This window comes from Perca flavescens, chromosome 18 (assembly GCF_004354835.1).
Source record: "Perca flavescens isolate YP-PL-M2 chromosome 18, PFLA_1.0, whole genome shotgun sequence".
NCBI lineage: Eukaryota > Metazoa > Chordata > Actinopteri > Perciformes > Percidae > Perca > Perca flavescens.
This window is the reverse complement of record NC_041348.1, coordinates 25,693,380-25,718,538: the sequence shown is the minus strand read 5'-3', so window position 1 is coordinate 25,718,538 and position 25,159 is coordinate 25,693,380. Positions and strand designations below refer to the sequence as shown.

General features: G+C 38.0%; 1 protein-coding gene and 1 long non-coding RNA gene across 2 annotated transcripts in view; one reads left to right on the top strand and one right to left on the bottom strand.

The window, feature by feature from the left end:
* The window catches only part of LOC114572953 (exostosin-1), a 289,717-nt gene that overhangs the window by 95,619 nt on the left and 168,939 nt on the right, over nt 1-25,159 (bottom strand). The window lies entirely within an intron of this gene.
* LOC114572955 (uncharacterized) lies at nt 6,303-8,249 on the top strand. Its single transcript, XR_003694842.1, has 4 exons — nt 6,303-6,366; nt 6,456-6,538; nt 7,870-7,897; nt 8,009-8,249. It is a non-coding gene; the product is annotated as an uncharacterized LOC114572955 (long non-coding RNA).

The following is a 25,159-nucleotide window of genomic DNA, read 5'->3' as shown; positions in this document are numbered from 1 at the left end:
AACTGTAGCAAGCATGTCACTATCACTAACGTTATCCACATTTATATTTACAAGAAACAAATGATATATCCAGCTTCAAAAAAGTCTAAAAGTCGGAAGTTAGAACGAATGCATTGTGCAAAGAGTGGTTGCTATGGAGACGATACACAGTGTTGAGTTCTGTTGACAGTTGAGTTGAGTTCCGTTGCTCTGATTGGTTGTAGGTCTATCCAATGAATGCAGAGGCATTTTTTTTCCTGGTTCGGTTGGAACACGCCCCATAATCACAGCCCAATGGAGCGGTTTCAGACTCACATTCTGACTAGAATCTGAGTAGGACCCATAGACAGTATATCATGGACCAACAGATCCCGTTGCTCTGGACGGAGACCAGTGAAGGATATTAGAAGCACTTTTCCGGTGATGGCCAGCTTTACTGTGCAGCCTCCAACTGAGAGAGACAACGTAAATGTGACGTGAGCAACGTGTCTGAAAGTTGTAAGTCTTCTGGTAGCTGTGCCAAGAGAAATCTCAATCATTCCCAATCTTACAGATACGGAGAGTGTAAGGCAAGGCAAGGCAAGGCAGCTTTATTTATACAGCACATTTCAGCAACAGGGCAATTCAAAGTGCTTTACATAAAACATTAAAGAGCAGTTAGAAAACAATTAAAAAAACAATAATAAACAAATTAAAAACATTAAAAGACAAGAATAAAATTGATAGTGCAGTATAAGAATAAAAGTTACAGTGCAGTATAAGAAATTAAAGTTAATAAAATAGATTATTTAAAGAAAAGCAACATCAAAAAGATAGGTCTTTAGGTATATGTAAGGAGATAACATGGGCACAGGCTAATTATTGCTAACTAAAATGCTAGTTAACATTAGTAATTAATCCTAAACAGCTCATGTAAGTCGAAACTGCCTGCAAGCTTATCCTGTACTATACAGTAATTCCTCTACTATGTGACAGAATCGTTAGCCTATTTTTACAAAAACGTTTGCTACGGAGCCATAACGTGAGGTACTAGGTAATGAAACCTTTTATACATTGTCGTGTTTCTTTAGAAATAAACAATGGACAAATAGAGTCTTTAAACGCTTCAGATGTAAAGTTATTCCCTGTCAAGTGGCGCCAACATGAATGCTAGTCAGTGGAATGCTAACGGGAGGTGATGGCCAGGTAGCAACAAAAGGGCGCCATAGGAGGTTTGAGTTCTGAAGCAAAGCTTACCCCCTTGGTAGCACCATGTCAGGCTAGCACTTTGCCATACTTCCTCGTAACAAATCCTGCTGCTGCAGGAATAGCAACACGGATTTCAGTGCCTCATTCCGTTGCCACTAATATGCCTGCGCTTCTCTCTGCTGCTCTGAAACAGACGTTACAGGCAACAGAAACATCGCTGCACGTGACGCTAGTTAACACTACACTCGACAGCAGCTAACGTTAGCCTACCGCTAGCTAGTAGCTGGATTAAACACGGTTACAATGCTGACAGCTAAAGCTAAACAGTGTAAAGTTTGTCTGTATTTTACTGTAGAGGATTCCGACACCGGGATGTAACAATCTGCAGCTACCGTTGTCGGAAAAACACAGACGGTGCGTTCAATGAAACTGGTAACCTACAGCCTTGTTGTGCATTCAAAGTTATTGTTAAATGCCCTTTTCCCATCTTGTGATTGTTTTTGTCGTTCAACAGCTATTTATATATATTTATATATAGTGAAATAAGTTATTGTTATAGTCAGTATATTACATTATTATTAAATCATTTAATTTTGACCATATGGCCTTAGCAATAAACAAGCTATTCTTTAATGTCGCCAACTGTTGTTTAGTACCCTTCTTTTTTTTTACTTTCTTAAAAAGTATTGGTTCAGGCACCGTTAAGGCAACGGTACTGTTTTAAAAGTACTGCTTTAGCACCAGTATCCAAACCAAACAATACCCAACCCTAATATTGACTCTAAATTAAAATGTGTGACTAGATTTACACATTTGTCTTTTGTTTACAGTAAATAAATAAATAAACAAATACAAATCTTAAAATCAAGTTCATAAAGTCACTTTTTTTGCATTCACTTGATTCCCAATCAATACACACTGGTAAGAATTGCTTTCCATTGTTAATATGTACTTAAAAACAGTTCTGAAATGCAAAATAATAGAATTTTAATCATGTGATAAAACATGCGATTAATCACGATTAACTATAGAAATTCAGCGATTAAAAAAAAGAATCATTTGACAGCCCTAATATATATATATATATATATATATATATATATATATATATATATATATACACACACACACGCACACACACGCACACACACACACATACATATGTATACATATATACAAACATATATATGCATAGATTAATAAGTAAGTCATGTCATTACCTTTTGAATATACAGTGTTTTCAAACTGAATTTATATATCTGACTGTTCGTTTGTCCAGCTGCAAGATCAGCTGGACAAACGTTCAACTGACTACAACCCAGGCCCCCCACCCCCGGTCCCCCCTAGTTTTCACTAGACTGATGGGACCATTCTAACGTTCTGTTCTGGATGAAAACACATTTGTCTTCTTGCTGTTTCACATACCGTGAGAAAGAAAAGTATAAATCAATTAGGGCTGGGCAACGATTAAAAGTTTTAATCGTGATTAATCACGATTTCCCTGATTAATTGCGATTAATCGCATGATTACCCTGATTAATTGCAATTAATCGCATTGTTATTCGCAAAATCCAATAATGAATTCAAAAGTAGTGTATAGCGCAATTTTGTTTTAAATGTTCTGCCATATAACGAGAGTGCCATAACATTTGTTCTGCAAACACGTAACATCAGCATTTTGTTTATACAGTAGCAGTTAAATAAAATATTTAGTGTAAATCTCAACTTAAACAATGTAATCAAAGCAAATATAAAATCAAAGCTTATTGCCACTGCCAGGGCATTAATGTTATCCTGTTTGTTATATATAAAATAAAACTGCCAACAAAATCCTGAGCCACAATCATAACATTAAAACTTAAAAATTAAAAATTTCTGAGATAACAGCAGATACTTTTTTTTTTCTTTTATCAGGGAGTATCATAACCAGTCTATGTTCAGTACCAAATGTCCCTGTTAGAGTGAGGTGAAGCAAAAACGTTTCAGCATTTCTCTCCTCTGTTTTCATTACAGTCAGAGCATGTGAATGCAGCGTCCACTGTTCATCAATATAATGCACTGTAACTCTGAGGTAATTATGGTTACCCAGTGATATCCAGTAGTCCCCAGTGACTTTGCGGTCCTCTCCTTTTCATAACAACTCGTGTATTCTTCTTGTGATGGTGCGTCTTGAGGGAATCTCATACCTGCCGTCATTTGTTGCGATTCTCAGAATGTTTCTCAGACCGACGTCCTCCACAACACTAATGGGCCTGCAGTCTGTAGCTATCCACTTCGCTATGCTATTTGTTAGCTTCTCTTGTCTTTGTTTGTCTATACTTCTCTCACACGCTACATCTAACGTAGTCTTCCGACGCACCACTGTTTGTTTCTTTGAATGATTTGCTGGTATCAACGGTGTGTATTGCATTTAGGTGATATTTCGGACTGGAAGTACTCCGTGATGAGAAAATTCAACTTTGCAGTGGTTACAAATAACTTTGGTCCTGTCGACTGCGCCGTCTGGAAGAACTTTAAAATGAAAATGGCCATGTAAAAGTTCCGTACCCTTCTTCTCCATGTTTGTTGGTTTGTTGATCCTCCAATTATTTTCTTTTCTGGTTCATGTAAACGCGGCAGCAGTCAGCAACAGACTTTTACAAAATAAAAGCCTGTAAGCAACAGACTTTTACAATAATAAAAGAAATAATAAAAACTGTGTTAATGCGCGATAAAATAATTGTCGGCATTAATCATAACACGTTAACTTGCCCAGCCCTAATATCAATAAGTATATGCAGCAATCTTAAATTAATTTGCAGAATGTTGGTAAAATATTTTTCTATTGTCTTATTTGAATTTTTTATTTTGATGCAAAAAGTTTAAGAGTTATCAGATATAAGTAAGTTTTAGAAAGGTTTAACTTAGGGCCTGCTTATTGTTTTTCATCATGTAAGTAACCTAAGTAAACTGAACCAATGACCATTTTTAATAGGCCAGAAAGAACTCTGTAACAACCATTTCCCTATTTCTCTTGTCTGACTTTCTCACTGCTAGTTCCTCTAAGTGGCAAAAAATAATAATCAAGCTGTTAACATTGATGCGGCAAGGAATTTGCATTGTCATTGCACCGCATGCACACACACACCCACGCACGCACGCACGCACGCACGCACGCACGCACACACGCAAAATAATCAAGCCCTTAATAAATGCAATGTAATGCCATCTCCCTTGTCTTGTTGTACGTTTGGATAGCCTGAAGAACGTGCATTTGGTTAACTGGATATGCAGTGTTTTTCTGTTGCATGTCTTTTTGGGGTTTGTGTGTTTTTTACTTTGCGCCGTTTCTGTATTTGCAGCACATTTCTTCAAATGGAAGTGTTTTTGGTCATTGTAGTTTGCTCTGGTCGGCCACCATAGTTAATAAAGGCTATAGCACATTCACACACTTTATGTTTGTCGTGCTTAACAGGCTAAGCCTTGGCAAAATAACCTGACGACAGTGATGGTTTGTCACCAGGGCGTAGCGGGGAAGATGGTCATGTGTGTTTCGGAGGAAGCACATGTGATATCCTAATGCAGCAAGTCCCATGTTTTCTTTCCAGGCAGACAACAAGAAACTGAAGTCATCCTATTTTACAGTTTGTTGATTGGTGAGACACTCCAGATGAAATGTATGTTTGTTGAAAAAGTGAGTTTTTCATGATATGTCCGTATCAAGTCACAGAAATACCTGCATCCCTGAGTTTTGATCTAGGATAGTAATACCAAACACAATGCAAAGAATAAGTAGGTACGAACGGGTTACCAGGGAGGAGTTTATTTTTGCGCTGCAACCCCCTTAGAAGGCTAATCTGGCCATGATGATCAATATTTACTTAACAGACAAGTCAGTCGACTTAATCATGAGTCTCCTCCTCGTTAAGGGGAAGTTTCTTTCTTCGAACACTCATGTGTTCTAAGAAGAAAGGCTTGGCTGACTCTTGCCATATGGACAGACTGATCTCATAAAGTGCCGTATGTATGACACGCCAATTCGTATGCCGTTTTGGCATGTTATCAAGAACCTTAATCGCTTTTTAGCGTGTTTGGCCCGTTTGGCCTCCATTGACCTACATTACGTGTGGATTAGCGCTGTAGTATGAAAGGACAGAAGTCCGCAGAGAGAGGTTGTTTGGGGTGGCAGATGGGTAAAACACAGGACTTTCACCCAGGAGAGCTGGGATTGCGTTTTTTAAGCCTTCCCCAATGTTTCTTTCCTAACAGTTTATTGTTTTCCTAAACCTGTGACGTTGGTCCCCATCGTGTTTTTTTGTTTTTGACGTTCATTTGTGCTACTAAAGCCTTTCCCAATGTTCTTTTCCTAAACCCAACGTTGTTCTCGCGATAGCACGGTACATTCTTGCGATAACGCGCATATAAGTGATTTTTTTTTTCAAGTTTTCCAGCGGTGGCTGACATGTTGGACTGTGCGAACACAGCATCCCTCTTTCATTCCTTCAACCAGCTTTTTGAAAAGGTTGGCATGGCGATGTGTGCGCATATGAAAAAACCTGTTGATATCCTAGTCTTTGATAATGTTTAATGTAGCTGTGTTTCTCCTCCTTATCGTGTCTGCAGCTTTGAAAACTGTTGGCTGGTTGGTTTGTGTACAGCAACCATAGCAACGCACAGAGCTGACCAGTGCTTGTAAGAGATGAAGAGAGTATTCCTACAGCACAACACACCCACCCAGGAAGGAGTTAACTACAACTAACATTCCTTTTCATTATTAATCATTATTTGGTTAAAAAACCCAACAGTCGACAGAAAAAAAAAACATCAACATTTCACAGAGCCAAAGATGACATGTTGGTACTGCTTGTTTTTTCCCACCAGTTGAGCAAAGAACAACTATTTTGAATTATAGTGATACAAAACAAAGAAAGCAGCAAGTCCTCATAATTTAGAAGCTGTCAACTGACTTCTTGCTTAATTTACTATTGTCCAATACGAGAGTCTAACCACTCATACACCATGCCATGACATTGGTTTTGTGGTAGAAATGCAAAGACAACCCCACCCCCTGCATTACTGCTTTGTATTACACAATTATTACATGAATGTATAAAAGTAAGTGCCAGGAATCGGTAGGTACAGATATTTACATAACCTGTGAATCTCTGACCGCTCCGTTCGAGAAAAGCCTTTTGTCTTTGATTTTGAGTCAGCGGAAAGGTAAACATTTAATATTTCAACCTAATTTACTTTACAAATAAACTGCAACTGCAATCCAATTCGACCATTACCATTTTTTCTCATTTCAGGATGAAGTGTATTGCAGTCTTTCTTGTGTTGTCCATGGTCCTTCTCATGGCTGAACCTGGAGAGTGTTTCTGGAAATGGATTGGTAAATGACATCAAATATCTAGAAATGCACACATATTCCTAATAACAATAAGTTATACTTAAAATAACTCAATAAAAGATATTGTGCCATGAAGGTGTTAACCCTTTAATATACAGTGTGTTCATAATGAATGTATTACTCTGACTGTTCTTTACTTCAAACAGTAATGCGGTTGTGATACTCTTACCCCTACTTTCCACCGGGCGCATCCCAGAAGCGTTCGTAAAGCGTCACTACGTACCGCTAAAAATACGCAGCTGGTCTATTGTCACACGAGTCGCGGGGTGTTCAAACAGCGAGATTATCCAGTCAATTTACCAAAAGACACCCCCTAATATTGAATATGTCTCCTCTACAACACCATAGACAATGAGAGATTTGTCTGAAGGTGGAAAAACATAACAAGACACCCTGGATCCTGTTTATAAGGACAACACCAGAAAAGAGAGGGCATGGAGTTTAATTTCAGGAGTGGTTAGAGTGGAAGGTAGATACTAGCTTAATAAACACACAATTATACTTCCAATTACTTGTAGAGACAATAAAATCTGCGAATCAGGCAGGAAAGATGCTCCGCTTCTAAGACACTCCCTGTGTGCTATGGTGCGCGGTGGAGGACAGAACAAAACTGGGTAACACTTACAACACTTACTACAATAAGGTACACAAAAAATACATAGTTAATGATTAGTTACTGTTTTTGAAAGAGTAACGAATGATTAGTTATTGTTTTTCAGAAGGGTAGTTACTGTTTTTAGAAAGAGTAAAGAACGATTAGTTACTGTTTTTCAGAATGTAGTTACTGTTTATTGTATGAGTAACGAATGATTAGTTACTGTTTTTCAGAAGGGTAGTTACTGTTTTTTGAAAGAGTAACAAACGATTAGTTATTGTTTTTCAGAAGGGTAGTTACTGTTTTTCAGAATGGTAGTTACTGTTTTTTGAATGAGTAACGAATGGTTAGTTACTGTTTTTCAGAATGGTAGATACTGTTTTTCAGAAGGGTAGTTTGTTTTTCAGAATGGTAGTTTGTTTTTCAGAACGGTAGTTACTGTTTTTGAAAGAGTGATTTGTTACTCATTCAAAAACAGTAACTACCATTCTGAAAAATAGTAACTAATCATCCATTACTCATTAAAAAAACAGTAACTACCATTCGAAAAAACAGTAACTAATCATTAACTACCTATTTTTTGTGTACCTTGTTGTAAAGTGTTACCCAAAACTGCGACACAGCCAGAACGCAGCAGTGGAAAATCCAGTGATGTGTGACATGAAGTAAAGAGTTCAGATGTAATGTAATCATTGTTTTGCTTGTCTGTTTTATGTAGCCGGCCATGTGGCGAATGGGATCAAAGGGTAAGGACCACTGTATATCAATAATACTATTATACCAATATCATAATATGAATACACACAATACTGCTTATTCAACTTCTTCTCTTCTCACAATGTTATGTTCCTTACCAGAATCATTAATGGTGGGGGGGAAGATCAGCAAGAGCTGCAAGATCAGCTGGACAAACGTTCAATTGACTACAACCCAGGCCCCCCACCCCCGGGCCCCCCTCGTTTTCACTAAACTGATGGGACCATTCTAAAGTTATGTTCTGGATGAAAATAAATTCCGCTTCTTGCTCTTTCACATACTGTGAGAAAGAAAAGTATATATCAATATGTATATGCAGCAATCTTTAATTAATTTGGTAGAATGTCGGCCCTTCTGAATAAACTTGTATTAAAAAACTTAAAATATTTTTCTATTGTCTTATTTGAATATTGAATTTTGATGCAAAATGTGTAAGAGTTATCAGATATTATGAAGTGATGGGAAGAGAAAGCCCTGTGTGAACAAACTCTGTTTTTTAGGTTAAGAATAGATGAATTACTGAATCTATCTCTCCCAAATTCTATTAGTCTATGTTTGCTCTTTCTGTAATAAAACGTAAACAATGATTATCTGAATCTACCAATCAGTGGGCACAGATATCTACATCAGAACATCACTTACATTATAACACAACACCTAGACCTGTTGTTTCTGACTCTGAACTATCAGAAAGCTACAAACTAAATGCAGTAGGCTGAGAACCCTGCTGCATTTAGTTTGTACCTTGCAATCAGATATTTTTTTAGGCATTCCTGCTTCATTGTGACAGTAACATAGTCAAAGAGAAAAAAGGGATAGAGAGGGATTGAGATGCAGCAAAGGGTCTGGGCCAGACTCAAACCCGGGCCTCTGCGGTAAGGACTAATCCTTATTGGTACTCTCTCTACCCGGTGAGATGTTAGGTGACGACATGTAATACATTTTGATGATTCATTATAAAAGGGAAATAAGAAAAGAAGCACACACTGAGTACACAACTAACATGCATCTGAGAGTGTAGTGATGTCTGACAGACCCTAAACAATGCTGTTGACAGCTCTACACTTTAGAAGCCTATCGGCTGCCCCGTGGCTACCAGAGGACCCCCAAAAATGCTTAAAATGTCCCTCAAGATATCTTGAAACAAAGCCGCGTGACAAAAGTAAGAATGAAATACAACTGACATTATTGATTTTGTTCTGCATAGGTGTTTATAAAACTGCCGCTCGTTAAAGAAAACTGTGTTGCGTGTGAACATGCGTTTGTATGGGTTTGTATGCACATGCACGGAATATGGGTGAGACAGTTTGAATGGGTCGATGCAACTGGAAAACTTTGTTTGGATATATATAATTTACAGGTGCTTAACCCTTGTGTGGTCCTCAGGTCAAATTTGACCCGTTTTCAAATATCTGTGTCTCAAATGCAGCTAATAAAATTAATACTGGTATTGTATATTCTTATACTGTAATTGACAGGTACGTTTTTTAGGAGATGCTGGTAGCGAGCAAGCTTGGAGGCAGAATGCTGACCAATTTCTAGGCCACCAAGTGTTCCAATTAACTTTGATGATGTTAACTTTGGCATGTTTGCCAAGTCAGTGTGTAGCCACGCCCCTAAAGCATCCCCTGCTTTATTGTCAATGTAACAATAAATAGGACAACATTTTTAAATTAACATCATGCTGTATTAGCCCTATCCACCCTAGAGTATTTTTGAGAACTGATTGTCAGTTTGGTTTTATTTTCAAAAAAAAGAATGTAAAACATTAACCCTGTTGTGCAGAGTCAATCTATAAGCATCATGTTGTTCAGGACAAACTGGGCTATTAGGATATTTGTGCTTCAGTGAGGTCACTTGAATGGAACAAGGTTGTGGGACCATAAAGACAAACAAATAAATAAACGGAAATTGAATCTCACAGATATGTATTGGTATCACACACACAGCAATAAAAGCTAAGCCAATCTCCTGTCTAAAACAGTTCTCATATGTCTTGGTAGTCAAACAGTGAAAGAATAAACATTATAACTTATACAGTTGACAAAATAAAATAAAAGTCCAGACGCTTTTCCCTCATAACATTCACTTATGCCAATTCTCAAAATAATTATGTCATATTTATTGATATCACACACACAGCAATGCTACACCAGCATTTGTGTTGTCTAAAACAGTTCTCTTTTACATTTGGAGTCATCCAGTAGAAAAGTAAACATAATGAAAATTATAATTCATATAGTGGATAAACTATTTACATTTTTTCAAAAAAGATCAAAACTTATATCAAAACTCAAAACAGTAATGCCAATCTTCTCTGTAGAATGGTTTAGAACGATTATAGACGATCTTTGGTCACATCTAACTGTTCAGGTCTTCACACAAATTATTTGATCCTTGTGTGGTCACGTAGAGCCACGTAGAGTTTTTACTTGAAAATGTCTCTCTCAATATGCTGTATTTGGTTAGTTTAGATGCTGCAAATGTGGTCAGCAGAAAGGTTTAACTTAGGGCCTGCTTATTGTTTTAATCACGGCTTCAACCTAAGTAAACTGAACCAATGACGGGCCATTTTTAATAGGCCAGAAAGAACTCTAACAATCATTTCCTTATTTCTCTTGTCTGACTTTCTCATAGCTAGTTCCTCCAAGTGGCAACAAATAATAATCAAGCTGTTAACATTGATACGGCAAGGACTTTGCATTGTCATTGCCCCGCACGCACACACAGACCCACGCATGCACGCACGAACGCACGCACGCACGCACGCACGCACGCACAAAAATCAAGCCCTTAATAAATGCAATGTAATGCCATCTCCCATGTCCTGTTGTACGTTTGGATAGCCTAAAGAACGTGCATTTGGTTAACTGGATATGCAGCGTTTTTCTGTTGCATGTCTTTTTGGGGTTTGTGTGTTTTTTACTTTGCGCCGTTTCTGTATTTGCAGCACATTTCTTCAAATGGAAGTGTTTTTGGTCATTGTGGTCAGCCACCATAGTTAAAACATAAAGGCCATAGCACATTCACACACATTATGTTTGTGGTGCTTACTTGACGACAGTGATGGTTTGCCAACAGGGCATAGCGGGGGAAGATGATCACGTGTGTTTCGGAGGAAGCACATGTGATATCCTATTGCAGCAAGCGTTGTCTATGTTGTTTTGAAAGGTGTAACCACAAACTTTTGTCTCGCCATTGCCCTGACTCACTGTGACTTGAACAAGCTGCGGGAGTGAGATTAGTCTGGCGCTCTATCACTTTGTCTATCAAGGTACTCTTTCACCGATCATTTAACGTGAATCTACTCCGTAGCACCAACATAATTTGGTCGGTACCCTTAAAAGCATGAGTTCGGTACCCAACACTAAACATACTTGCATACATGGCTTGTTCAATCCCATGTTTTCTTTCTAGGCAGGCAACAAGAAATTGAAGTCATCCTATTTTACAGTTTGTGGATTGGTGAGACACTCCAGATGAAATGTATGTTTGTTGAAAAAGCGAGTTTTTCATATGTCCGTATCAAGTCACAGAAATACCTGCATCCCTGAGTTTTGATCTAGGATAGTAATACCAAACACAATGCAAAGAATAAGTAGGTACGAAGGAGTGTGCGCATATGAAAAAACCTGTCGATATCCAAGTCTTTGATAAGGTTTAAAGTAGCTGTGTTTCTCCTCCTTATCGTGTCTGCAGCCTTGCAAACTGTTGGCTGGTTGGTTTGTGTACAGCTACCATAGCAACGCACGGAGCTGACCATAAGCCGTAAACAGGCAAGACGCCGTAAACTGCAGTAAAACTTTCGACTGAGATGCATATTCCAAATGCGCTGTATACATTTCCAAAGAATACCTCTAAAACCTGAATTATACCAGAATATCCCACATTTCTTAATCGGAAAAAGGCCTTATTCGGAATATCCAACCGGAATATGCTGTTTACATGACCTGTATCAAATTCGGAATATTGTCGTATTTGGAATAATAGTGGACTATTGGTGTGCTTGTAACAGATTAAGAGAGTATTCCTACAGCACAAAACACCCACCCAGGAATGAGTTAACTACAACTAACATTCCTTTTCATTATTAATCATTATTTGGTTAATAAACCCAACAGTCGACAGAAAAAAAACAAACATTTCACAGAGCCAAAGATGACGTGCTGATACTGCTTGTTTTTTCCCACCAGTCGAGCAAAGACCAAATATTTTGAATTATAGTGATACAAAACAAAGAAAGCAGCAAGTCCTCATAATTTAGAAGCTGTCAACTGACTTCTTGCTTTACTATTGTCCAATACGAGAGTCTAACCACTCATACACCATGCCATGACATTGGTTTTCTGGTAGAAATGCAAAGATAACCCCACCCCCTGCATTACTGCTTTGTATTACACAATTATTACATGAATGTATAAAAGTAAGTGCCAGGAATCGGTAGGTACAGATATTTACATAACCTGTGAATCTCTGACCGCTCCGTTCGAGAGAAGCCTTTTGTCTTTGATTTTGAGTCAGCGGAAAGGTAAATATTTTATATTTCAACCTAATTTACTTTACAAATAAACTGCAACTGCAATCCAATTCGACCATTACCATTTTTTCTCATTTCAGGATGAAGTGTATTGCAGTCTTTCTTGTGTTGTCCATGGTCCTTCTCATGGCTGAACCTGGAGAGTGTTTCTGGAAATGGATTGGTAAATGACATCAAATATCTAGAAAAGCTTGCTAATAACAATAAGTTATACCTAAAATAACTCAATAAAAGATATTATGCCATCAAGGTGTTAACCCTTTAATATACAGTGTGTTCATAATAAATGTATTAATCTGACTGTTCTTTACTTCAAACAGTAATGCGGTTGTGATACTCTTACCCCTACTTTCCACCGGGTGCTTCCCAGAAGCATTCGTAAAGCAAAAACTAAAAATACGCGGCAGGTCTATTTTCACACGAGTCGCGGGGTGTTCAAACAGCGAGATTATCCAGTCAATTTACCAAAAGACACCCCCTAATATTGACTATGTCTCCTCTACAAAACCATAGACAATGAGAGATTTGTCTGGAGGTGGAAAAACATAACAAGACACCATAGATCCTGTTTATAAGGACAACACCAGAAAAGAGAGGGCATGGAGTTTAATTTCAGGAGTGCTTAGAGTGGAAGGTAGATACTAGCTTAATAAACACACAATTATACTTCCAATTACTTTTAGAGACAATAAAATCTGCGAATCAGGCAGGAAAGATGCTCCACTTCTAAGACACTCCCTGTGTGCTATGGTGCGCGGTGGAGGACAGAACAAAACTGGGTAACACTTTACAATAAGGTACACAAAAAATAGGTAGTTAATGATTAGTTACTGTTTTTGAAAGAGTAACGAATGAGTAGTTATTGTTTTTCAGAACGGTAATTACTGTTTTTTAGAAAGAGTAAAGAATGGTTAGTTACTGTTTTTCAGAATGGTAGTTTTTTTAATGAGTAACGAATGATTAGTTACTGTTTTTCAGAATGGTAGTTACTGTTTTTTGAAAGAGTAACGAATGATTAGTTACTGTTTTTCAGAATGGTAGTTACTGTTTTTTGAAAAAGTAACAAATGATTATCTACTGCTTTTCAAAATGGTAGATATCGTTTTTCACAATGGTAGTTACTGTTTTTTGAAAGAGTGACAAATCATTAGTTACTGTTTTTCAGAATGGTACTTACTTTTTTTTGAAAGAGTAACGAATGGTTAGTTACTGTTTTTCAGAGTGGTAGTTACTGTTTTTGAAAGAGTGATTTGTTACTCATTCAAAAACAGTTACTACCATTCTGAAAAATAGTAACTAATCATCCATTACTCATTAAAAAAACAGTAACTACCATTCGAAAAAACAGTAACTAATCATTAACTACCTATTTTTTGTGTACCTTGTTGTAAAGTGTTACCCAAAACTGCGACACAGCCAGAACGCAGCAGTGGAAAATCCAGTGATGTGTGACATGAAGTAAAGAGTTCAGATGTAATGTAATCATTGTTTTGCTTGTCTGTTTTATGTAGCCGGCCATGTGGCGAATGGGATCAGTGGGTAAGGACCACTATATATCAATAATACTATTATACCAATATCATAATATGAATACAAACAATACTGCTTATTCAACTTCTTCTCTTCTCACAATGTTATGTTCCTTACCAGAATCATTAATGGTGGGGGGGAAGATCAGCAAGAGCTGCAAGATCAGCTGGACAAACGTTCAATTGACTACAACCCAGGCCCCCCACCCCCGGGCCCCCCTCGTTTTCACTAAACTGATGGGACCATTCTAAAGTTATGTCCTGGATGAAAATAAATTCCGCTTCTTGCTCTTTCACATACTGTGAGAAAGAAAAGTATATATCAATATGTATATGCAGCAATCTTTAATTAATTTGGTAGAATGTCGGCCCTTCTGAATAAACTTGTATTAAAAAACTTAAAATATTTTTCTATTGTCTTATTTGAATATTGAATTTTGATGCAAAATGTGTAAGAGTTATCAGATATTATGAAGTGATGGGAAGAGAAAGCCCTGTGTGAACAAACTCTGTATTTTAGGTTAAGAATAGATGAATTACTGAATCTATCTCTCCCAAATTCTATTAGTCTATGTTTGCTATTTCTGTAATAAAACTTAAACAATGATTATCTGAATCTACCAATCAGTGGGCACAGATATCTACATCAGAACATCACTTACATTATAACACAACACCTAGACCTGTTGTTTCTGACTCTGAACTATCAGAAAGCTACAAACTAAATGCAGTAGGCTGAGAACCCTGCTGCATTTAGTTTGTACCTTGCAATCAGATAATTTTTTAGGCATTCCTGCTTCATTGTGACAGTAACATAGTCAAAGAGAAAAAAGGGATAGAGAGGGATTGAGATGCAGCAAAGGGTCTGGGCCAGACTCAAACCCGGGCCTCTGCGGTAAGGACTAATCCTTATTGGTACTCTCTCTACCCGGTGAGATGTTAGGTGACGACATGTAATACATTTTGATGATTCATTATAAAAGGGAAATAAGAAAAGAAGCACACACTGAGTACACAAGTAACATGCATCTGAGAGTGTAGTGATGTCTGACAGATCGTAAACAACACTGAGTTACTAACTCAATGACTTTTTGGGAGAAGTAATTTGTAACTGTAACTAATTACTTTTTTAAAGTAAGATGACCAACACTGGGTGTAACCACAAACTTTTGTCTCGCCACTGTCCTGACTCACTGTGACTTGAACAAGCTGCCGGGGTGAGATTAGTCTGGCGCTCTATCACTTTCTCTATCGAGGTACTGTTTCATCAATGGTTTAAAGTGAATCTGTACTCTGTACTAATTTGGTCGGTACCCTTAAAAGCTCCGAGTTCGATACCCAACACTAAACATACTTGCATACATGGCTTGTATAATCCCATGTTTTCTTTCTAGGCAGACAACAAGAAACTGAAGTCATGCTATTTTACAGTTTGTGGATTGGTGAGACACTCCAGATGAAATGTATGTTTGTTTTTCTTTTGAGTCTGACCATCACAGCACCAGCTTTCGCTTTTCTTTTTTGGCTTTCCATCATTAGACATTATTGAAATAAGAGGCTGCTGCGGCCCGCCACACAGTTTGACCAGCGCGGGCAGCAGCGCGGGCAGCAGCGCGGGCAGCAGCGCGGGCAGCAGCGCGGGCAGTGGATGGTGTTGCTATTAGAACTTACAATGTAGGCTATAACTTGTATCAGACCGGGCCTCGAAACACTACCGGCCCACCAAGAAAAGTCCCGACTCTCCTGATGCCACTCTGCCTCCGAGTGGTCCTGTGTATGGGCGGAGGGTGACACTTTAAATATAGACACTAGGCGATCTTGATTCAAGTATGTGCTGGATATTGACAAGGGTTTCACCTCTCGGTGAACGCTGAATGTTTTTGCATATTTGACTTCCAACACGTCATCCATTCTCATTCTGTCTTTAGGTTTGGCTGCTGTGCTCGAGTGGGGGGCGGGGCGGAGCTAGGCAGAAAGAGGGAGAGAATATCATTGCAGTATTGAATAATTGGAGCCTAGATGGAATTTTGTAATTTTCTAAATTTCTGATCCTCTGAATAAAAACTGAAAATTGGAAAAACAGGTTAAAGATGAAAATTGATAATGAAAAATGAAAAATTGGATATTTGAACCCATTTTTCTGTTGTTCCAAATGTTTGTGGGGCAGCAGCGCGGGCAGTGCTTAGAAAATTGAACTGATAAGCATTACACGGACCTAATCTGGCCATGATGATCAATATTTACTTAACAGAAAAGTCAGTCGACTTAATCATGAGTCTCCTCCTCGTTAAAAAGGGGAAGTTTCGGTTAAACGAACACTCATGTTTTCTAAGAAAAAAAGCCTTGGCTGACTCTCGCCATATGGAAGTCAAAGTTATAGTTGTCTTTTTGAATTCTGTATCAATACCAAGACCAATGCATACTACAGGAATTATTACATTTACATAGGACATACATATTTGAATTACAGTGACACAAAACTGCGAAAGCAGCAAATCCTCAGAATTAAGAAGCTGTCAACTGACTTTTTGCTTGATTTACTATTGTCTAATATGAGAGTCTAATCACTCATGCACTTTGTCTAAAAGGTGAGAAAACATTAAAGAATGGAGCCCTTTTCTGCCCTTCCTGTGGTTCTGTGGTTGAAAAAACTTCAAAATTTAAAAATAATTTGGAGGCCCCCCTGCATTGACCCTGAAGACCCCATAGGGGTCCCGGACCCTCTGTTGAAGATGCCTGAGGCTATGTGTTTTGTTGTGTGTTTGGAAGAATTTGGAGATAACTGGATGCGGGAATGATTGAAATGTAGAAAAATTATGTTTACATGAATGTGTTATTTGTGTTTTATATATGTGTTTTTGAGAATAAACAATATACTTAAAAAATATGGAGGTGTGGAGACGCCAGGCGATCCCTGAATACATAGCTGCTAAATCAACTTGTCTTTCCTGAACAAGCCTTAAATGAAGAGATAAACGTCATACCTACAGTACTGACTCCCTGGTGATAAGTTGGGAGAAATATCTACTTAGTTATTAGACAGTTTTACTAGCTGTCTTTACTACTCTACAATATTGTAAGCACAGAGGTAGTGGAAGTCAGAGACACACCATCCTGGCTCACTCATTTTCCTTCAGTACTGAAGCTACAGAAGTGGCAGTACTACAGCACATGTTATTGATACATGACCGGAGCCAATTCAAAGCACAGCCCAAGCAGGAGAAAACTAAAGTGTTGATACTTGACTTGTGCCTGGTGTTAAAAAATGTTTTATTTGTTTACATTTTGGCAAATTGTCACCATGGATGTATAAACAACTATTGCTGGATAACTTTGATACTGAAGAAATCATTTTCAAGTTCTGAAGTTATAATTAGAAAATTTCCATGTGATTGCGAAGGAGATTAATAGACAGGTATTTGACATCTGATGTCGTGATATAACAATATCCTCGGAAAGAGTTAGGCACACTGAATCTAAATGTAAGTGTATGACGCCTGGGTTCAGATCTGACTGAGAGAATAAGAATGAATGTTGAAGAGATGTGTGTCACAGCCAGTGCTGCTGCTGCAGCAGATGCTGCTGATTGTGTTGGTAAGCGGGCCAAATTACAAAAAATAACTTCCCTTTTTTTTTTCTTTTCTTTTTTTTAAACACCAGCATGCACATGTCCCCTTCACCTCATGCAGCGTCTTTGCCTTATCTCCTTTACTGATTTAGAATAAAGAGAAATTTACCGAAGCTGAATAAAAACAAACCAGAAACACTCTTCAACTAAAAGAACAACAAAAAGAAAAGATCTTTTGGATTATCTTCTCTGTTCATTGCACCTACATGAGGATGCTTTCTATGCTGCAGCGGTAGACGGTGACAAACAGATTTTTGTCAAAGTTGAATATCTTTAGTGATCTCAGAAAGTGCTCCGTTGTGCCTTCTTTACCAATACTGTGGTATTGGCCCTTTATCAGTCACTGTGGTACTGGTGCCATGGTACCAGTGGTGTAGTATATTTCAAAACACTGCACAAACAATGAGTAAGAGAATGTAACCCTCAATATAAAAAGAGACGTGTATCTATCAATAGACGGAGATTGGCATTACCTGTAGATCTTACACTGCTCGATTAGCCCTCCTCGATAACAGCTTTTTGACTTTCACCCTCAGTGAAACAAAGTAAGTATCTCATCTTCTTTCATTTATTAGTTGGGCATCTTAACAATTTCACTTTTTTAAATGAAATCCATGACACCGGTAAGCCAAACATTTGTGGTGTGTTTGCTTCTTGTTTTTCCGAATCAGGTGTATCACGCTCTTTAATGTGGTGTCGCTGGTTGTCCTCATGGCTTAATTTTTGTCCAAATTCTTGGAGGACTTGTTGAAGGAAACCCCTGTATAGCCCCTGTATACTGTAACTTGTTTCTGTTTACCCTTATCATGGCCATTCTCATGCTTATGTCTTATAAGTTGTTGCAGCAATCTTTGGGTTGATACCATTTGTTACACAGATTTGTTGCTAAATTTAATCATTTTTACCACAAAAGAATTGATAAAAAAAATTGTCAAAAGCTTTGATTTGGTATCAACAAATTCTGATATTTGCAAGAATTTGTCCAGTTGGATGACGAGCGCTTGTGTTTTACAAACCGCTCAGAAACCCTGTTATTATAAATATACCTAGAAAGGTCATACATCCTCTAAATGCCCTGGGTCTATAGCTTGTGTTTGTAAAGTCTTATGAGGCTGTGATTATCCTAGAGATCACCAACATGTCACTTTATACAGTGAGGTGAAGTTTCAAAAATGTAGTTTTACTACAATAAAATGATTACTATGGGGACTAACAGCATCACAAATACAATTGGGTTGATTGAATCTACAAGCGTCTCAGCTTTCCAGTCATAACCCAAGTCATGCACTTCCAAGACTATTTAGGAACCCCAGTGTACAGAAATAAAAAAAAAAAACACATTTATACTGCATGATAAAAACTGCATGAGATTAGCATTAAGATAAATGGGCATTTCTGTAAAGGGGAGACTTGTGGGTACAACCCATTTTAATTTAGATACCTTTACGTGAGAGGTCAAGGTACTCCTTTGAAAATGACCAGGCCAGTTTTTTTTATCTCGCAACAATTTACAAAACAAAACTTTGGAGTATTATTTAGACCCCTTCCCAAAAAGCTGGCAAGACATGGTCGATACCAATGCATTTCTTAGATTGTCTAGTGTATATGATACCAATTGGTTAGGTTTAGACATGAGGCGTGAGATAGGTTAGGGTGAGAATACAAGGGGAAGCCCATCAGAAGCAGAGTAGAGCGGGTCATGCCTTCACCATCCTAGTAAAAGAAGTCCCCCTCCACTCAAAATTGTATTTTTCTTATGTTTACTTCCCCCAAAAGGTCTGCCCTTCACTAACTTGTATCTGTGCAAAGTTTGTCACTAAAGAGTTGTTTAAACATCGATCTACTGAAGGGGGAGATGTCTGTACACTTCCCTGAAAAGATTCAAACGTATCCCAGGCATGCTTGTGTGTCACTTATCAGTAAACCAACCGCTATCTAATATGCAGGAGCCAGCAAAGAAACCTGAAACCTCCAGCCCCGAGCAGATTGTCAATACAGAGAATAAAAAAACACTGTCATCGTAGCTGTTTGACACTGCCAGTTACAAGCTCACAAGCTAACAAACATCATAATCAAATAAAAGATACCAACTACACTTATCATTTTCATATGGCTGCTAGTTGGCAACTGCCTTGCCACCTCCTGTGTGAACTTGACATGGGGCTCAAACATGAAATAAACAACCTATGACTGAATCTCTCCGATGTTGCTAGCCATCATTATGTGCGCTGCTTGTTTACCGGTCGACCTAAGGTAGATGCTGAAGTGTAGTCACCGCACGGAAAAGAAGCGGTAGCGGATAGGGTGAGGCCTGATTCAGAATTCCTCAATGAGGGTGAAATTGTAGCTGTGCTTCCAGCCCTTTTCAGAATTTCTTTTTTAACTTTTTATGTGTGAAAACCATTTTAAACCAAATATGACTCCTAGCAGAGTATGTTTGTATACTTAAAACATCTGAAGGAGAACTTTAATGAATGTTTAAAAGGTCTTACAATGTCTTATTTGCATTATTTACTCTAAAGAATGTCATACAGTAATAGTGTTTTTCATCCTGTGAATTTAGACCAAATCATTATTTTCTCCTCTGTTTTATTTAGCCCATCCATAAGGACTTACTAGTATACATTGACAACTGCTCTTGCTGTGTTACAGTACTGTAGTTAGAGCTGAACTCTCTCAATTCTCTGTCCACCCACCAGTTATTGCGGTGGGGGAGTTCGCAGGATGACAGAGCAGCAAGCGCTGGAACGTGCGTCTGACCAAGAGAGAGCTTTTGCCTGAGTCTACGACAGTCCATCTGAAAGAGCCACTCTGAATCTTGAGACTTAGAATTTTTTCCTGCTCTTCAACATTAAAAAGTACATATAGTATATACTCACTGGGCTAACAATAGCTTGAAAATATTTTAACATTGACCTAACTGGAAATTGTCATTTAGAATAAATCTGCATTGTAATACAGCAAAACATTCTTTCCCTGTCTAATTAAAAAGAAAAATCTGAATAAATTAGCATGGAAATAATGTAAATTGTGTTTCATGGCCCTAACATTCATAAGATGTAAATGTCAAATACCACTTATGGGAGAGTTTGGGTAGATGGGTTTTATCTTAGTTGAACTTTTGTAGCATGTTGATGTTTTACTACATGGTGATAAGGAATAACAAAATACAGAAAGAAATGTACACAAATATGTAGATATTCATGCATAGATATAGAAAATATTCAAGAGTCACATTTTTATACACATTGTATCCCAACATGTTATGTAAAACCATGTAATAAAATAAAATAAAATAATAATAATAATAATAATAATAATAATAATAATAATAATAATAAAAGCAATTAAAGGAGTGAGCTCAGTGTCTCTTTTTGCTTCCTGTATTTTAAAACATTGCATAAACAATAAGCCTTTGTTGTGCCTTCTTGACCGATGCTGTGGTATTGGCACTGTGGTATTGGCACTTTATCAGTTAGAGTTATGAGTAAGGGAATTTGTCCCTCACTATAAAAAGGAGATGTGCATGTACCAACCAACAGAGATTGGCAGTACCTGTGTATCTTACATTGCTTGGTTAGGCCTCTTTGATAACAGCTTTTTGACTTTCAAACTCAGTTTGTGGTAAAAGAAAGAAGAAGTAAGTATTTAATTCATTCATTTATTCTGAGTATTAGTGTACATTGAAATAAGTGTATTTAAACAGTAATTTCACTTTTTGTAAAATCCATGACACAGGCAGCCTACATATCTGTGGTGTGTTTGGTTTTTCAGGATGAAGTGCATCACGCTCTTTCTTGTGTTGTCGCTGGTCGTCCTCATGGCTGAACCCGGGGAATGTATTTGGGGGATGCTTTTAAATGGAGCCCTTCACGGTACTGTCATTAAATCAATTGGCCTTTTTAATGATAATGATGATTATTGATGATTATGTTTTTTCTGGTAACTAATGATATTGTTGACGTGACGCAGTTGGAAATGTTCAGGTGTAACTAATCATCATATAGATGTATGACTGTACACATGGATATACAATACTGAAAACTCTCAAATGTCTAAAGATTCTAAATCCGCTTTACCTATTTTTTGATCAGCTGTTTTTCTTTAAGTTTGGCTCTTTTTTGTTAAATATAAAAAAACGTGTTTTTTTCATAAAAAAATTACATTCTCTAAAGAAAGGTATTGCTATTACTTGTTATACTTTGCTTTATTATTAATACCAGAACTCAGGTATGATTTTGGCACTATTATAAAGTCATATGTAAGTAAGTAAGTACTTAATGTAAGAGAATGCAGATTAACTTAATTTATGTTTAAAATGTCTTCTGATTAATAACTTAATGCAAATATTACACAGAATATTGAGAATAATGTACCGTTTGTTTTATTTTCTCGTTTGTTTTATTTAGTCGGCAAGGCGATCCATGGGTGAGGATACTTTTATAATAATTCACAACTTCTCTTGTTGCGTTAGTTGTTATATTAAGGGCCACATGTGAAAAAATGTACTTGAGTTCTGAGTTTAAAGACAGAATTCTGACTTTTTTCTCAGAATTCTGACTTTAACCTTAGAATAACCTGAATTCATTCAGAATTCTGGGATTAAAGAATTCTGACTTTAAACTCAAAACTCAAAAAATCTTTTCACATGTGGCCCTAATCCTCTTCTGTATATTCTTGAGCTGATCAACTCTCTAAATCTTCTCCCCACCCACCAGTCTTTTCACCAAGCCACCCACTGCGGCTCAACAGAAAGAGCTGGACCAACTGTTTGAGCGAGAGAGAGCTTTTGCCTGATTCTATGATGGTCCATCTGAATAAGCAACTCTGAAACTTTGTTTTAAATGAATAATGTTTCTTGCTCTTTAACATAAAATAAATATTGCCTCACTGCCATTGCTTAAAAATATTTTGACATTGACATAATGGATTTTGCAAAAATGATTAAAAATGTTAAATAAATCTGCAATGTTGTCTTATTTAAAGGAAACATGAATGAATTAGTTTGGAAATGATGTGAATTTGTCACCTATGTGTATAAAGTAGTTGACTTTTTTTTTGCACTTTGACATGATGAAAAGGATTACAGAATACAGAATATACAGAATAAGGATACAGAAGAAAAAAAACTTTCTTGGAACACAGAAAGTACATAGTGCTATTAGAGTGCAAACACTACATCAGGAGGCTACAGTGCTATTTTAATTATGTGTAATGTTGTTCACAACAAGCTTCACAACTGTAGAGGGTGTTCATAGTACTATCAGAGAAGTCCTAAGTCATGATATTAAATTCACCTGACAGATACGCTTTAAACATCTTAATGGCAACAAGTAAAAGGCCATAACAAGGCGATGGCTCTGCAAGGCACCTCCCACTATTGACCAATGGGTGGTTATAATAAAAAACAATCAATGTATGGAACATATGGCATTCAGTCGAAGACTGCAAAAGTACAAAGGTGATGCCTTCTGGGAAAAATGGGACACATATCTCACACAAAGAGGTGATAACTTTCCTTTCTCCAATTAGTATTTTCTATTGGTGTACCTATTAATTGCTAGGGTACTGTCTATTTCTGTTTGCAAAAAATAAAAAGGCACAGAGATTGACATCATTCTTAGGCCTCAAACTTTTGTCTGGAGTGTGTTTTGGTGTTCCTTGGTCGTTGTTATGGCTCAAGACACTGAACCCAGTGCAATGCAAAACATGCATGAACAAATGTAGTACCAGAGTCAACCTTAAACAAAGTTAATTCAGACTTGATGATTCCAGGTGTTTTCACCTTATTTTCACAATTGTTCCACCAAGCAAAATATGCTTTGTCTGTGTGGACTATAGATTATTTGTGTAACCTTGTGTTCACTAGCAATAACAATAATATAATAGCCATTTACATTACAGTTTATTAAGTTTGCAAAGTCTCCTCATAGATGAAAGTTGAAATTTGAGTCCAACCACTTTCTCTGAGATTAGAAACAAAAAATTTGACCAATATCTACTGAACATGAAAAAGGGGCAATAAATGACACAGCACTGTTAAGTGCCATACTAGTATGCCCCACCCACAACTGATCTGTATTTTGCAACTGTTGGGTACAAAAATTACCATCAGCTGTAGATCCCACAAATGCCAACTTTGCTCTCTTTAACAACAGTCTTGAATCAGTCTGCGGGCAGGTAAAAAGCTTATATTTTATCTTCATTTTTAATTGATTTAATGCAAAGTCATAATGTGGATTCACACTTTAGATATATTATGACATGTGTTGATCCAGTCCAGTTTATTGTCTATGCGTACTCCCAGGTATTTGTAGTCCTCCGCTATGTCCACGCCGACACCTTGGATGGGTTCAACGGTGCCTTCCTCCTTCTCAAGTCCACTACCAGCTCTTTTGTCTTTGTCACATTGAGCTGCAAATAATTGTCCTCGCACCATGTAACAAAGTTCTCCACCACAGCCCTGTGCTTTTGATTGCTGAAGGAATTGACTACTGGACAGCTAGCTATTAAGTTAAGTACTTACTTTATTTGGGGTTTTTGCTACTGCTTCTACTGTTCTACTTTCTTACTGTAATTGGTTTTGTTGTTGAGCATAGTTAGTGGTTTTTGTTAAAGTGAAACTGGTTAGTGTGAAGTGTGACTTTGGGAGTGGGGCCTAACAACTCCCAGGTGCTTTGACTGATTAGCGAGGGTGTGGCCTCCCACCGGTAGCCAACACCAGTCCCCTCTTTGTATTTAATATTGGCATTTGCGTGAGGCGGCAGCTTCAGCGGACGAAGACTCGGAGGACAAAGACAAAGGAGTCTTCGCGGGAGGCTAAGTGGGAAGGTAAGTAGGGTGATACCTCAAATCCCACCTACATTGCTTGGTGTCCTTATCCGGAAATGTGCTGCTTCTCCATTCCTGTCCGCGTGTCCTCTCGGAGATACTACAAACCACGCATTAGCTCGCAAGACTTCCGCAACCCCACCACTCTTACCTATCCCACCCTTTCCACACACACACAACACCTTGTTGCAGGTGGCCTGTGGAACTGCCAGTCTGCCACTCGCAAGACTGAGTTCATCTCTGGCTTTGCAACCCTGCAATCCCTTGACTTCCTCGCTCTCACAGAGACCTGGATTACACCAACCAACACATCCACCCCTGCTGCTCTCTCTTCTGCCTACTCTTTCACCCACACACCCAGACCCACTGGGAGAGGTGGAGGTACAGGCCTACTCATCAACCCCAAATGGAGATTTTCTCTCTACCAACTGCCAGAGTTCACTCCTCTCTCTTTTGAACTTCATGCTGTCACCATAACTCATCCGGTACAACTAGTCATCATTGTTATCTACCGCCCACCAGGTCCTCTGGGGGAGTTTTTGGAGGAGCTGGATGTCCTTCTTTCAAACATCCCTGAAACTGGTCCTCCGCTGGTACTTCTGGGAGACTTCAACATCCAGACAGAGAAGTCAGCTGCCTTTCTGCACCTTCTCTCTTCTTTTGCCCTCTCACTCTCTCCCTCACCACCCACTCACAAAGCTGGTAACCACCTAGATCTCATATTCAC